The 14,300-nt window shown below is 46.5% G+C and overlaps 1 long non-coding RNA gene across 1 annotated transcript in view; it reads right to left on the bottom strand.

Annotated features, from left to right (window-relative positions):
- LOC131401089 (uncharacterized) overlaps positions 1-9,232 on the bottom strand; it is a 40,635-nt gene extending 31,403 nt beyond the window's left edge. Inside the window, exon 1 of the long non-coding RNA XR_009217543.1 lies at positions 9,140-9,232. This is a non-coding gene — a long non-coding RNA (uncharacterized LOC131401089). The remainder of the gene's footprint in view (positions 1-9,139) is intronic.
- Between the last annotated feature and the right edge of the window lie 5,068 nt (positions 9,233-14,300).

The following is a 14,300-nucleotide window of genomic DNA, read 5'->3' as shown; positions in this document are numbered from 1 at the left end:
GGCCAATAAGCATGTGAAAGGATGCTCAACATCATTAATCATTAGGGAAATGCAAATCAAAACCACAATGAGACATCACTTCACACTTCTTAAGATGGCCATTATTAAAAAAAAAAAGGAAAGAAAACAATAAGTGCTGACCAGGATGAGGAGAAATCAGAACTCTTGTGCACTGCTGGTGGGAATGCAAAATTGTGCAGCTGCTGTGAAAAACAATATGACAAAAAATTAAAAGTATAATTACTATATGATCAAGCGATTCCACTTCTGTTTATATACTTGAAAGAATTGAAACCAGAGACTTACACAGATATTTGTACACCCAAGTTCATAGCAGCATTATTCACAATAGCCAAAAGGTGGAAACAACCCAAATATCCATCAATGGGTGAGTGGATAAACAAAATATACATATAATGGAATATTTCAGCCTTAAAAAGGAAAATTCTGACACATGCTACAGCATGGATGAACTTTGAAGACATTAGGCTGAATGAAATAAGCCAGACACAAAAGGACAAATATTGTATGATTCCACTCATGTGAGATACCTAGAGTAATAAAATTCATAGAGACAGAAAGTAGAATGGTGGTTGCCAGGGGCTGAAGAGAATGAGGAATGGAGATTTATTGTTTTTAATGGGTACAGAGTTTGAGTTTCAGAAGATGAAAAAATTCTAAAGATGGATGGTGGTGACAGTTGCACTTTCAATAATATGTACACTTAAAAGTGGTTAAAATGGTAAGTTTTATGTTATGTGTATTTTACCACAATAAAAACAAATAGTAATTTAAAAATATGTACAATAAATTTACACTTGCTACCACAAAAAATGGTTAAAATGATACATTTTATGTTATGTATATTTTAACACACACACACATGCAAGAAACAAATAGAAATTGTGGAGTTGAAAAGCACAGTAACTGAAATGAAAAATTCACTAGAGGGACTCAACAGTAGATTTGAGCTGGCAGAAGAAACAATCAGCAAACGAACTTGAACTGGGATCTTCCAGGCTAAAGAATAAAAGAAAAAAACAATAAAGCAAAATGAACGGAGCCTCAGGGACACACAGGACAACATCAAATGTACCAACACATCCATAATAGTATTCCCAGAAGAAGAAGAGAGAGAGAGGAGGGGCAGAAAGAATGCTTGAGAAAAAAATCACCCCAAAGTCCCAAATTTGACTTAAAAAAACCCAACAACACCAATCTACATCTTCAAGAAGCTCAACAAATTTCAAGTAGGATAAATGCAATGAGATCTGCACATAGACATGTCATAGTCAATTGATAAAAGTTAAAGACAAAGAGAAAAGCTTGAAAGTGATAAGAGAAAAATCGCATGCAACTGATTAGCAATAACATTAATGATATGATGAGAAGCTAACTTCTCATCAGAAACCACAGAGGTCAAAAGACAGTGGGATGACATAATCAAAGTGCTGAAAGAAAAAGATTGTCAAGCAAGAATTCTCTGTTTAGCAAAACTATCCTTCAAAAATAAAGGAAAAATTAAGGCATTCCAAGATTTAAGAAACAATCAAACTGATATTTCATTGCTAGCCCCACCTCCTGATATTTCATCACCAGACCTACCCAACAAGAAATAAAGAAAGTTCTTCAGGCTGAAATGAAAGGACTCTAGATGGTAATTTGAATCCACAGAAATAAAGAGAGAGTACTGTTAAAGGTAACTACATAAGTATATAAAAGACAGTACAAATGCATTTTTGTTTGTAATGCTTTTCTTGTATCTGACTTAAAAGAAAATGGCATAAAGCAATAATAATAAAATTGTGTTAATGGGCTTATAATGTATAAAGATGAAATTTGTACGACAATAACAGCACAAAGGAGGGGGGAGGGAATGAAACTATGAGGGGGGAGCAAAATTTTTGTATACTATTGATATTAAGTTGGTATTAATCCAGACTATATTGCTTTAAATTAAATCTTAATTATAATCTCCAGGACAAACACTGAAAAAAAAACCTTCAAAGATACATGGCAAAATAAATGACAGGAGAATTAAAATGGTATACTCAAATATCTAATTAACACAAAAAAAGGCAGTAATGGAGCAATAGAGGAACAAAGAAGACATAAAACATATAGAGAACTAGCAAAATGGCAGGTATAATTCCAATCTTACTAGTAATTGCATTAAATGTAAATGAATTAAACACCCCAATCAAAAGGCAGAGATTGGCAGAATGGATTAAAAATACCACGATCAACTATACATTGCCTACAAGAGACATATATAAAATTTAAAGGCACAAGTTGGTTGAGAATAAAAGGATGGAAAATGATATGTCATGCAAACAGTAACCAAAGAAGAGCTGGAGTAACTATAATAATATCAACCAAATAGACTTTAAGATAAAAATTGTTACTAGAAAAAAATAATAGTTTTATAATGATAAAAGTGTTGATCCATCAGGAAGATATAAAAAATATAAACATACATGCCTCTAACAAAAGAGCTCCAAATTACATGAAGCAAATACTTGACAGACTTGAGGGAAGTAATAAACAATTCAACAATAATTGTTGAAGACTTCAGAATCCCACTTTTAATAATGTATAGAACAACTAGGCAGAAGATCAACAAGGATATAGAAGACTTGAACTACACTATCAACCAATCTAACAGACATCTATGGAACACTCCACTCACCAACAGCTTCTCAAATGCACTTGGGATATTCTCCAGGGTAGACTATATTTTAGGTCATAAAACAAGCCTCAGTAAATTTAAAAGGATTGAAATAATACAAAGTATGTTCTCCACTCAAAATGAAAATAAATGAAAATAAAATAAAAACAAGGAAATTTGGGAAATTCACAAATATGTGGAAGTTAAACAACACACTCCTAAATAATCAATGGGTCAAAGAAGAAATAACAAGGGAAATAAGAAAACACTTTGAGATGAATGCAAACAGAAATGCAACATACCAAAACTTATGGGATGCAGCTAAAGCAATGCTCAGAGAGACACTTATAGTTGCAAATGCCCATATCAAAAAAGAAGAAAGATTTCAAACAATAACCTAACTTTCCACCTCAAAAAACTAGAAAAAGAAGAGCTAACTAAACTTCAAGTAGGAGAAGGGAATAATAAAGATTAGAGCCAAAATTAACCAAATAAAGAATAGAAAAACAATAGAGAGAATCAGCAAAATTAAGAGTTGGTTCTTAGAAAATATCAACAGAATTGACAAACCATTAACTAGGCTGACCAGAGAGAGAGAGAGAGAGAGAGAGAGAGAGAGAAAGACTCAAATTACTAAAATGAGAAATGAAAGCAAGACATGACTACCATCCTTACAGAAATAAAAATGACTATAAAAGAATACTATGAACAACTGCATGCCAACAAATTAAATAAACTAGATGAAATAGACAAATTTCTAGAAATTTAAAAACTTTTGTGCTTCAAAGCACACCATCAAGAAAATGAAAAGACAAATAAATAGACATAACAAAATGGGAGAAAATATTTGCCAATCATATATCTGATAAAAGACTTGTATTCAGCATAAAGAACTCTTAGAAACTCAACAATAAAAAGGCAAACAATCCAATTAAAAAATTGGCAAGTGATCTGAATAGATATTTCTCCAAAGAAGATATACAACTGGCCAAGAACACATGAAAAGATGCCCAACAGCATTAGCCATCAGACAAATGTACATCAAAACCACAATGAGATACCAGTTCACACGCACTAGTATTGCTATAATCAAAAAGACAATTAACAACAAGTGTTGGCAAAGATGTGGAGAAATGGGAACCATCATGCCATCAAATGTAAAATGGTGCAGCTGCTTTAGAAAACAATCTGGCAGTTTCTCAAAAAGTTAAATGTAGAGTTACTATATGATCCAACAATTCTACTCTTATGTATATACCAAAGAAAAATGAAAACATATGTCCACACAAAAACTTGTACATGAAGATTCATGGCAGCATTATTCATAATAGCCAAAAAGTGGAAAAAATCCCAAATGTCCATCAACTGATGAACAGATAAACAAAGTGTAGTTTATCCATATGATGGAACATTACTCAGCCGTGAAAAGGAATGAAGTACTGATACATGCTACAACGTGGATGAAGCTTAAAAACAGTAGGACAAGTGGAAGAAACCAGACACAAAATGCCACATACTGTATAATTCCATTTATATGAAATTTCCAGAAAAGGCAAATTTATAGAGACAGAGAGTAAATTAGTGGTTCTCAAAGGCATAGGGTGGGGAAGGTGGGAATTGGGAGTGACTGCTAATAGGTATAGGGTTTCTTTTTGGGTTGATGAAAATGCTCTAAAATTAGATACTGGTGATGGTTGCACACCTCTGTGAATATACTAAAAAGCACCGAATTGTACACTACAAAAGGGTGAATTTGATGGTTTGTGAATTATATCTCAATAAGGGGCTTATGCAAAACAAACGAGTCATTCAGATTCATTCCTCTGTGAAACAGTCCTGAGTTTGACAGCAAGGACAAGGGGACAGGAGAGAGCATTGGGAAGGCCTGAGCTGCCATTTACTGAGCACCTTCTATTGGTAGGCACTGTGCTGGGCACTTGATATACCTTAACTTGCTTGAATCTAGGACTACCTCTGTGAGGAAGGAATTACCATCTCCATTTTACAGCTGGTGAAACTGAGGCACTCACAGGAAGTAGCAGAGGCAGGATTTAAACCCGGGTCTGTGCTATATCTCCTCTTCCAGGGGCCTGCCTGTTGGGGCTCCTGCCACAGATGACCCTGCTCCTTTGATCTCTTTGTCCCTGGCCATTGAGTGCAGGAGGTGGTGGGCACAGGTGGGGCTGTCTCTGATGCCCTGTCCAACTGAGCTCTTCCTATTGGGGCTGCGGGCTGGGATAGGAGAGGGCAGATGAGCTCAGCTCTGGCTGGTGAAAACTTGTCTTGAACTCGAGGCTGGCAGACTGGGGGTATTTTTATCACAGGTCACAGGGAATTTCCCGACCAGGGGATCAATACCAGTTCATTTTTCATGGTGAGGGTGGAGGTGGAGTCTGAGGCTGGCGGCTGGTAGCAGCTGTGCTTGAGGACTCCTGCAGGCATTTCCTCCATGTGGCAGTGCTCCCACCCTCCCTCTCCCTCACCCTAGCTCTGTCCAAGCACTAGTAGGTGCTTTACAAAGGTTACCTCATTTCTACCTATGATCTCAAGGGTAAGTAAGTAAGGTTGACCTAATGTCCGGTTTACTGAGGTACAGAAGGGTTGAGAGACTTGCCCAAGGTCACACAGCTAATAAGTGTCAGGATTGGGTTTCAAATTGAGGTGGGAGGGGGCATCAGTGAAGACACCTCTAAAGAAGTGATTTAACCTTTCCAGACTCAGCTTCTCTACACCCTGAACTCCAACCTACGGACTCCAGCCTTCCCACCCACCTGAGCTCTCTGAGGACACTTTTCTAAGCAATGTCAGCTGACTCAGTAAGATGGGCAGCAATTCTCACTTGACAGATGAGGAAACTGAGGCTCAGGGATAGAGAAACCACACAGCAGCACATCAACGGCAAGGCCCCAACCGGATCCCAGCTCCTCTTCCTTCCAGCTGAGCATTTTCCCCACAGCATGCAGGAAAACAAACCAGTTTTCCAGACCAGCCTGGAAAGTTTGGGATGAAGGCCTTTAACCACATCCTATCTGCAAGAGCACAGGGCCCAGTCAGGAGTCTAAGCCCCAGCAGTTTCCTAAACTAAAAAGATGCCCTAAGGGCTCATTGCCCCCTCCCCACTATGCCCACCACCAGGTTGGGCCCAGCTGGGGCCTTGCAGAGTTGCAAAAGAGACCCCGGGGAGCATGAGTTCCCAGGTAGACGGCAAGAGCAGCTCCAGGTGCTGGCCCTCGGTCCCAAGTGCACTGTATTCCTGCCATCTTGGGCTTCCCCAGCAGCCACAAGCACCTTGCTCCTCCTCCCCTGGCCTCCCTCAGGACCCAGGCTACTGCCTGGAGCCAGGCAGTCCATGGAAGCCCCCTCTTCTGTCCCCAGAGACAGCTCAAATGACCATTAAGCTTAGAGCAGATGCAGGCAATAGTAGGCAAGGGCCCAGGGCAGGAAGCATTTTGTTCTCTGCTAATTGGCCTCCTGTGGTCACCAGAGAGGGTCTGGGGCTTACAAGGGAAATGGTCGCATCAGTTCTGGGGCTTACAAGGGAAATGGTCGCATCAGTTCTCCATGGCTGCTCCTCCGTGGTCCAAAACCTAAGTGCTTTGGGCCTGGTGGGCAAGCAGACGTCTAGACAGTCCCCACTACACGGCAGGGAAGACGAGAAGGAGGTTTCACACATGGTCTCAGCCCCATGGAGTCCAGCCCAAAGGGCCTCCCTGGGAGATGTGGGACGGCCAGGGAGCACGAGGGGCAGCAGGCTGCTTCTAGGCTCAGAAAGAGCTTCCCAGCCCTGTCTGCTCTGAGATGCTTGGCTCTGCTCATCCCCTTTCATGATCGCTGAGCCCCCTTCACCAACTTACAGGCTCTTATAAAGCATCTATTGCCTCACTGTTTCCCATTGTACAGATGAGGAAGCTGAGGCTCAGAGAGCGAGAAGGCTGTATTATGCAAAGTAGTGGCAGAGCTGAGATAATGCTCTCCCCCAATCCCCATCCCTCACCCTGCCTGTGCCCCACTGCCTCAGCTTAGAGATACCAACTCATCAGAAGGCAAGGCCTGTGGGATTCACTTCTGTTTCCCAGGCCCAGTGTCTAGTGCTTAATAAGTGCTTAGTAAATGTTTTAGACCAATGACTTCCTGATCTGAGCAGCTCCTTAGAGACCCGTTGAGCTTTGCAGAACCCTGATGACTGGCTTGAGGTGGGCTAGCCCCTGGCTTCAAGCACCGGACGTTGGCCTTGAGGCTGCCTGTATGCTCTAGAGCCCGCCCAAAGCCATCTAGTGCCCAGGTCTCACCTCGCTCTGCTGCCTCCCTCAGCTCCTGCTCCCCCACCCCCTAACCCTAGTCTTTCCTTGTTCTGGCATCCAGGAGGCTGAAGCTCAGAGATATTTCACATCAAACAGGCTCTGGTTCCCTGCTTTCCCCAACTCCACTCTCAGACCCTGGCATGTCCCCAGCCCAATCCAGGGAGGGTCCACCCAGGTCCATCCAGGGAGACATCAGGCACCAGAAAACTCTTTAGGCAGGCCTTGGTCATGGAGAGGAGCTGGTCTGACATCTCTTTGACCCTTGGCCCCAAACCACCACCTCACTTCCTTCTGGATAATTAGAGATTGCTGCCAGTATTCTCAATCACTGTTTTCCCATTGCCACTCAAAGGAACCCTTTCCCAACCAGTCTCTCTCTTTCATCCTCCTCCTTGTAGGTTTGAGTCCTGCCAGAAACATCCCTGGGTCCTGCTGAGAATGACCAGGTCTCTGCAGTCTGCAAGACTTCGTATTATAGCTTCTGCTGGACCCAGGAGTCAGATCAGTGCTCCTGTCAGTGCCCACTGCCTGTGGCCAGCAGGTGTCATGCCTAAGCTTGCTGTGCCCTTCAGGCACTGCCTTGGGGAGTTTGGCTACTCTTGCCAGGGCCTCCTTGGCATCCATGTCAGGTTTCCCAGACATTCTCTTCCCTTTGTACCCACCCCACCCCCGGGCCCAAGCCAAACTGGCCTCATGCCTGAGCTCCATGGACATGGAAAGAAAAGTCTTTACTATGTGACAAATATTGTGATAGGCACTTTGATGGCCGCCATCTCAATTGATCCTCATATCAACCTGTTGAGGTGGGGATTCGCAGTCCCCCTTTACAGATAAAGAAACTGAGGCTCAGAGAAATACTCACGAGTTAAATGGTGGAACTAGAAGTGAAACCAGGTCTGTGTGATTCCAAAGACAAAATTGGGGCAGTAGGAAATGGATGAATTGGGGTCAGGGAAAAAGCCTGGAGGCGGGGCAGCAACAGCATGGACTTGGAGATATCCTGTGTGAACCTCCGAGAAGCCTGGGGAATAATAGCTGGTGTTTATTGGGCACCTACTGTGTGCTAGGCACTGCACTAAGTGCTTTATATGCATTGTCTCCTTGAATCCACACAAGAGCTCTGTGACATAGACAATATTATTATTCCTATTTTATAGCAACTAGGGCATAGAGAACTGAAGCAACTTACCTAAGGCCACCCAGGAAATAAGTGGTGGAGTCAGGACCTGAACGTCATCCATTGCACTTGCTCTTTACACTTGTTGTGGACAGGAACGGGTAACTGATTGGCCCTGAGGAGTTCAGAGGCCGGATGACTGATAGAACACTGGGTTGAGAGAGCAGCCTGCAAAATGTGAAGTGCCATGCAAATGTGCTCCAGTTGGAGACAGAGGCCAAAGTGCCAGGAAGGTGAGTTTTGTTGGAAAAGGCAGAGGGGAATAAGAAGCGGAAGCTCAGGCCAAGGTGCTCCCACGGGTAGCCATGGAAGGAGGGTTAGACAAAGAGCCCAGAAAAATGCAGCCAGCTGGCCAATCCAGGCACTCAGAGCTGGTTGAATCAGGGGTCTCAATCTGAATGACTTTGAGAAGCCAGGAATCTAGAGTCTGAGCCAGGAGCCAGTAGCCGGCAGCAGCCAGGGGCTCTTACTGGATAGGGAGTCAAGGATCCACTGGCCTACGGAGGTTGGAGAGGAGGCGGTGAGTGTGCAGGTGCCTGTCAGTGAATGCCATTCGAGCCACCAGCAGGAGCTCACAGACTTGTTCTAGGGAATAGCACACAGATGCCAACTCTTCCGCATCTAGGCCCACTGGGAGAGATTGCAGGGGCAGCCAAGAGAACTGGGGAGCTGGCCTCGAAGGGTGGCAGGCCTTTGGCAGGCTGAGATGTGGGGAGGCATTCCTGGCTGAGGGTGCAGCAGGCACAAAGGCCTGGCACAGAGGCCACATCTGTAAATACCTATTGAGTGGCATCCACACACCCAGCCACATGAACACAGATAGCCCCTCCCTCCTTTGTTGTGCCCAAACTCCTCTATCATCACAGCACTGGATTTTAATTGCTTACCCATCTGCCTCCCTCACCCATCAGACTAGGAGCCACACAAGGGCAGGACCTGTCTTCATGGCCACAATTTATTGAGAGCTGACTCCGTGCTGGCCACTTGACATACCTTGCTTCTCTCCATTGTCCGAAAGTTCCCTGTTGTGGCTCGATGAAGTGTGTAGACCTGCCGGCCTACCTTGGTGCTAGGCCCCACTGCATTTATTGTAGATGCCAGTGGTAGGAACAAATGAGAAATGAGTGCAGGCTTTGGTGACTAACCTTGGTCACTGGGGTGGAGCCCCCGGATGGTATTCAGGGGTGGAGTGTGGAGGGGTGTGTGTGCATCTGTCAGTCGAGGTGGCAGCTGACTCAGACCCCTGGGGGCCTGTGTGGAGGGAACAATGGGGCCTGGGACTGAGTCTTCCTGAGTTTCCCAAGGACTAGGGGGAGACACTATGAGCTCCACTCTGCTCCTATCCCCTGGGATCCCCATGGTGAAGCCTGGCACCCCACCCCCACCCCCACCCCACATCCTCCCAGCTGCTCTTCCTTCCTTAACCTCAAATGAAATCCCATCAGCATATTAATAGGACATTATGGTTTCTAATGAGGAATCAGAAAACATTTATGGAGCAGATTAAAGACAGCTCCACCCCATTAAACAACCCTGAGTCCTCACAGGGGATCCTCAAGTGGGGGAGGGGCAGAGCGTCTGGAAGGAGGGGAACTCTTTTCTCTGCTGGCCTGGCAAGAGGGAAGGCGGGAAGAGAGCCACAGGGAGAAGAGCTGGGCTCAGACCTCCAAGCTCATGCTCCCCTTCTTTTTCTGGGATCCAAGTTAAGAGTTGGACCAGCAGAGCAATGGCATTGCTGTCATCCTAGTCCCAGAAGGATCCTCAGGCATGGGGGTAGCCAAGGCTGGCCACACTGCCACCAGCCTCTGCCTTTTTACTTCAATTAGACATAACTCGATGAATATCTATAAACAAAGACCCACATTGATTGGGCATCTACTACGTGCAAACCACACAAAGTAGACTCCTGCCTTCTGTCTGCTTTAGACATGAGAAAACAAGGCTCAGAGAGGGAAGCAACTAATGTCACACGGCAGTTCTGGGATTCTAATCTCAGTCTGTCAGACTCTAAAGCCCCCATTCTTTCCTTTATGCCATGTGGCTTAATGAGCACCTCCTCAGTGTAAATGACCATGTCCTGGGCTTCACTTCCCAACCTCCTATTTCTTCCCCATGGACTGTGTGGTATCATGGAAAACATGACATGGTAGAGATAGAAAGATCTGAATTTCAATTCCAGCTCTGCCATGACCTAGCTGTGTGACCTTGGAAAATCTCACTTAACCTTTCTGAGTCTCCATTTTCTCATCTGTCAAAAGAGGCTGGGACTCCATGGTCTTTGTGAAGATTCAATGAGAAGTGCTTGGTAAACGACCACTATCACTGCTCTCTATACTTTGGGTTTTTTCGTCTGTCAAATGGGGCTAATGTTGCCCACTCTAACTGCTTCTGTGGGCGGGGAGGGCTATGGTAGGATTAAGGCACGCAGTGCAAGCAACAGAGTGCCACCCAAATGTAAGGGTTACTGCCAGCAGCTCTCTTTGTCCTCAGCCAAGCTGGTGAAAGTGTCCTGTGTGCCTCAGGCAGGGCAAACAAAACCCTGGAGGGGAGCTGGCCCAGGCTAGGGCCCTAGACTCAGGGAAGGAGGAAGAGGTGGGGTTTTGAGACGTCCCTTGGATGGCAGTTCTCAGTGCTCCCAAGTCTTTGGTTCTTGGCTCCCCAAGCATGGGAACTTGACAGGAGGGACACCTGCCTGGTGATAGTCTACCTTCTTGCCACGACCTTCCCCTTCCAACGCTCTGCTGCAGCCCCCAGACCTCCTTGCTATCCCTCAGTCATGCCAGGCACACTCCAACCTCAGAGCTTTTGTTCCTGCTGTTTCCTCTGCCCTGGTACCCTCAGACTGGCTGCCTCAGCACGTCTAGGTTTCTGCTGAAACGGCCAACCTATTGAAATTCCCACACGAAACTGTCCCCCCCACCCTGCCCCCCCCACCCCATCCCCAGCACTCCCAGCCCCCTTACCACTTCGTTTTTCTTCAGTGCACTTATCACCTTCTAACATGCCCTATAATTTGCTTATTTATCTTGTTCATTGTCTACCACCTCCCACTGGAATGTGAGCTCTGTGAAGGCAGGGATCTTCGATTTGTTCACTGCTGTGTCTGCAGTGCCTAGAACAGTGCCTGGAAATAAAGAAATATTTATTGAATGAATGAAATAGCCCAGGGACTCTTCCAGTTCAGGCCTGAATGTATATTCTGCCTGCCCAGGCCAGACCTCTTTTCTGGAAGAACAGTCTTGCTTTAGGTTTTGTTATTCATTTATTCATTCATTTAATGTGCGTGTGTATGTGTGTGCACATGCACATGTGCCAGGCACTGTTCTAGGTGCTGGGGTTACAGCAGAAAACCAGCCAGACATGGTCCCTGCCCTTAATGAGCTTTGATTTTGGGGGGTGGGGAAGACAATAAACAAACAAGCTAATTTAAAAGAGTGCTCAGTGCTATGAATATAAAATGGTGTGATGGGCTAGAGGGACAGTGTAGTTGGGGAAGGCTTCTGAGAAGAGTGACATTGGAAATGATACCCTCGTGATGAGATGAAGTCATCCAGGCCATATTCCGAGGGCAGAGCATTCCAGGTGGAGGGGCCAGCAAAGGCAAAGGCTTAGAGGCCAGAGCATTGGCCATGAGCGAGGGGTCTTAGGCTTGATCTGCATCTCATGCATCACACTTTTGGAAGATGTCTTGAAAAGCCAAAGTAACACCCAACCTGGAGACACAGGTGTGTGTCAGTTATCTGCACGTGTGTGCAAGTGTGTTTATGTATGTGTGATGTGTGGGTGTGTTTCTGGGGAGGGGTTACTGCAGAGAAGGTGGTATGTGTCCCTGGGTAGATGGCAGGGTATGGTCTGGGCAGCAGCTCACTCAGTTCCTGGGGAGAGAGAGACACGGTGGAGAGAGGACAAAACTTGGAGTCTAGAGGTCCTGGGTTCCAGTCCAGGCTGCACCATTGACTCATATCTGATGTAAATTGCATATGTAATTTTGGCCAAGTCCCTTTGCCTCCCTAGCCCAGTGTTGCCATCAATAAGATGAGAGGAGGTAGGGTGGGCCTCTCCTGTCTGTCAGCCTCTTTGCTTCCCACTCCAAGGAAGTGGTGCTTCCTGAGTCACAGTGGTAGGGGCAGAGGTGGCAACAGATGGGGTGGCATTTGAAGGCAGGAAAGGGTAATGGCTGGGTCCTGTACTGGCTTGTGCCTGGGTCCTCTGGCCCGTGGCGAGGAGGAGTCCCCTTCGCTCTAAGTGCCCCTCTGTCCGTCTTCCCAGCTAGCTCATTTCTTCCCTTGCTAGGGAGGCCCTTCTCCAGACGCTGGCGCGCAGATGCTGCGCTTCTCAGGTTCCCTTCTGGGCCCCGCTGAGCCAAGCCCTCAGCCTCGGCCAGGGACTGCTCCCTTCCCCTGCCACCAGCGCCAGCGCCAGGCCCCCTCCACCCCACATTGCTCTCACTGCTCTTCTCTGAACTGCCTCCAGCTTGGCTGCATCACTACGATAATGAGGTGTCTGCGACTGAACGCAGTGGGCTCGGGCGGGGCAGAACAGCAGCCCAGAGGCCTGGGAGACAGGCCGGAGCAAGCACAGAGACAGCCTCAGCTGGCTCTGGAATCCACCAGGTGCCTGCCACCCACCCCGCCAGCCCCAGTGTCATCCTAGGCCCCACTGTCCGGATCCCAGCGGCAAAGGCTTAAGATGAGAAGAGGCCCTGGTTGTGAGAAATCCAGCTTCATGGTGATGCCAATGATGATAGGAAGAATCTTGGGTTTCAAAGGGATGCCCCACTAATAACCCCGCATATCAGGACAACACATAGCGTTTACGAGACGCTTTCGCTCATTCTGCAAACGTTTACTGAGCACAAATTTGGTGCCAGGCCCTGTGCTGGTCAGGGAGGAACTGAGGAACAAGATGGTGAGCTCGCTGCCTAGTGGGGAGACAGACACGGAAACGGGCCATGATGGTATGTGGGAGTCGGAGCCTGGACAAGGGGTGCAATAAAGTCAGAGGACAGGGTGCCCAAGCCAGTCTGAGTGGGCAATGGGAGTGGGGGGAAAGTGGGACGGTTTCTCAGAAGAGGGAAGCTTTGGAGCCATCCAGAAGAATGAGCAGGAATTAGGCAGGCAAGGGGGAATGAGGGTGGTAAGGGGATGTCCTAGGCACAGGGAACAGGCTGAGAAGCCCAGAAGCCATCTTGCTTAAGCCTCAAAACAACCCTAGAAGGCGGGCATTCTAGTTTCCATTTTACAGATAGCAAAACAAAGGCCCAGATGCGATAATAATGCTTTGCCTCTGGGGCAGTGTTAGTTTGAAAAAATAGTTTCTCATCCATCCTCTCACTTTTCTGCTCATACTAACCTTGTGATGTAGGGTCTTTATCTGCACCTCAGAGGTAGGGAAACAGGCTCAGAGAAGGAAAGAGGCTGGAGAGACAGGCTCTCAGATTTTCCCGAGTTTGCCCAAGTTTCCCAAGTTGGAGATCAGAATTTGGAGGGACACGGGGATCTAAGGGAGGTGGTGCCATTAAGCCCTACCTCTTGATCCTTCCTTGTACCTTGGGCAACCCTACCCCATCCCCTACCCCTTCCATCCCCCTCTTCTCCAGGCTGATCTCCCCCGTGGCTAGAGCAGAGTTTAGGTGAGAAACCATTTGTCCAGAGCCCCCATTCAAAGAGGACAGCTGAAGTATTGGTATTTTTATGAATTATTCAGGAGCTGTGGCTGGCAGGATGGGGGGGTGGGAGGAGGATGGGAACAGGTGTTCCCACATGCCAAGCATGGCAGCTGCACAGGAAGTGACCCCAGAGGCCTGCCCCTCATCAGCTGCCTGGTCTCTCTCTCTTCACCCTGAGGGAAAGCCTGTGGTACAGCCAGGAGAGGACTCTGGGTATGGGTGGGAGAGGAGGGAGCAGCCTGACGGGGATTGGTAACAATAGGTCACAGTTCCTGAGTGCTTCTAATGTGCTACATCTTAGCTCCTTTACTCCTCACAATGACCCTGTGCTATTATCGCTATTTTATAGATGAGGAAAGAGAGAGGTGAAGTTAACTTGCCTAGAGTCTATAATGGGCCAAATGTTTGTGTCCCCCCAGAATCATATGCCCTAACCCCCAATGTGATGGTATTAGGAGACAAGACCTTTGGGGGTTAATTAGGTTT

The sequence above is a fragment of the Diceros bicornis genome, chromosome X (genome assembly GCF_020826845.1).
Source record: "Diceros bicornis minor isolate mBicDic1 chromosome X, mDicBic1.mat.cur, whole genome shotgun sequence".
NCBI lineage: Eukaryota > Metazoa > Chordata > Mammalia > Perissodactyla > Rhinocerotidae > Diceros > Diceros bicornis.
This window is presented reverse-complemented; position numbering and strand designations above follow the sequence as displayed.